At 33.4% G+C, this 2,034-nt stretch overlaps 1 pseudogene; it reads right to left on the reverse strand.

Annotated features, from left to right (window-relative positions):
* Positions 1–278: 278 nt before the first annotated feature.
* LOC150033284 (uncharacterized) lies at positions 279–1,615 on the reverse strand (annotated as a pseudogene).
* Positions 1,616–2,034: the final 419 nt, after the last annotated feature.

The following is a 2,034-nucleotide window of genomic DNA, read 5'->3' on the forward strand; positions in this document are numbered from 1 at the left end:
CACTGGGACTAGACTTTTTCGCTTCCGCATCTTAAAATTTGAGTCCTTATTTTCCCCTTAATATTTAGATTTACTGTTGAAATTTATTTCTAAGGATTATCTCTTTTATATACTTTTGTTAGTCTTTAAGAATTTGGGTACCCTATTATTGTCTTAAAAATTGCATTTAATAAATGTCTTTTGAACTTCTCTTGTTAAGTAGCATTTATTTCAAACAAACTGATCGTCGTTTTAAATTATGCGCATGCATTTATTTTAGTAACGGCCTTACCTAAGTCCTAGGGGGTCGGGTCGTTACAAAACATCTTATTAGAAGTCATCTTTACCTTGCTAATAAGAACACCAATCTGATCTTTGATGGCACACACACCACTTTCAAATGAAACTTTTAGACCTTGTTGAAGTAGTTGGCCAATACTCAAAAGATTATGCTTCAGACTTGGAATATAGAATATATCCCCAACTCGTTTTGTGTCTTTCTTCATGTTAACGAGAATATCACCTCGGCCTTTGACTTGCAGTCTGGTATTATCACCAATTTTCACTTCACTTTGGAGAGATTCATCCAAAGTAACAAATATACTTCTATTTGTTGTCATGCGGTTACTACAACCACTAGCAAGATACCATGTAGACTCTATAACATCGTCTTGAGCACTACATGCAAGAAATAGAACACCTTCATCATTTGTCTCCTCTTTATGCATCATGGTGGAATTTCCATTTCAATTTTTTTGTGTCCAACAATTTGCTTGAAAATGACCATACCTTTTTCAATTAAAACATTGAATGTGAGAAAAATTACTACGACCACTTCCTTGATTTCTGTCAAAGCCTTTTCCTCTTCCACCTCCTCTTCCTTGAGATGAAAAAGAGTTTTCTTGTTGATTTTCAGAATTCTTACCATTTCTATTATCATAGTTTCTTTCACTCCTCTTCTGCCACGGCCACCACGTCTTCCATGAGAATTGCCTCTGAATGAAATTTGCATCTGAAATGCTTCATCGAGATTAATATCAAATTGCTTCAATCTAAGTTCATGGGATTGAAGAAAACACATCAAGCTATATACTGATAGTGTAGATAAATCTTTTGATTCTTTAATTGCAACAACAATGTGCTCAAACTTTATTTTGGCATACTTCTAAGAATCTTTTCAACATTTGTTCTCCATTTGTTCTCAAACTATTGACAATCGCAAGAATACGATTGAAAAAATCTTCAATAGTTTCGGACTCATTCATCTTAATGCAATCAAATTCATATATGAGAGCTTGTAGTCTTTCTATATTTACCTTATCTTCTCCTTGATAGCTGGATTGTAAGATATCCCAAGTCGCCTTTGCAGAAGTAACTGTTGAAATTCTTTCGAAGACATGTTCATCAACAACTTGATAAATGAAGAACGAAGCCTTCTTGTTTTTCTTACAATTTTCTCTCAACTCGGCAAGTTGTTAAGTAGTGAGCTCATTCTGATTCTCAACTTCAATGTATCCTCTTTCAACAATATTCCACAATTCTTGTGAGCCATATAACACTTTCATTTGAATACTCCACTAATTAAGATTCTTCCCACTGGAAGTTGGGGTTGCAACATGTTACAACTTGAAGTCATCTCTGATCTTAGCTCTAATACCACTTGTTGGAAACAAAGTAGGCCCTCATAATATAATTCAATAGATAAGAGAAGAAGATTGTTCTCTTACTCACACAAGATTGGAGAAACTAGAACTTAAATATTACTTTATTTTCTTCGCTTGTTTACAAATGAAAAATCCTACACATATTTATACTAATAGAAAAATACATCAAAAGACATTAATGGTAAATTCAAATACACATGACTTTTCACCAATACATGGACATTGATCATTGTATCTTGTAATTCATGTATTCAACTATTCCTTGAATCTCAACTATACATGTATCTAATTAAATGTAATTCATGCACCTTGAATATAAGTTTAGATTAATTCTATCTCTGTATTGGGGGATCATGGCTGGAGGTTGTCCGTGAGGTTCATCAAATTTGCA

The sequence above is a fragment of the Benincasa hispida genome, chromosome 10, assembly GCF_027475165.1.
Source record: "Benincasa hispida cultivar pf3 chromosome 10, pf3_genome.v1.1, whole genome shotgun sequence".
NCBI classification, from domain to species: domain Eukaryota; kingdom Viridiplantae; phylum Streptophyta; class Magnoliopsida; order Cucurbitales; family Cucurbitaceae; genus Benincasa; species Benincasa hispida.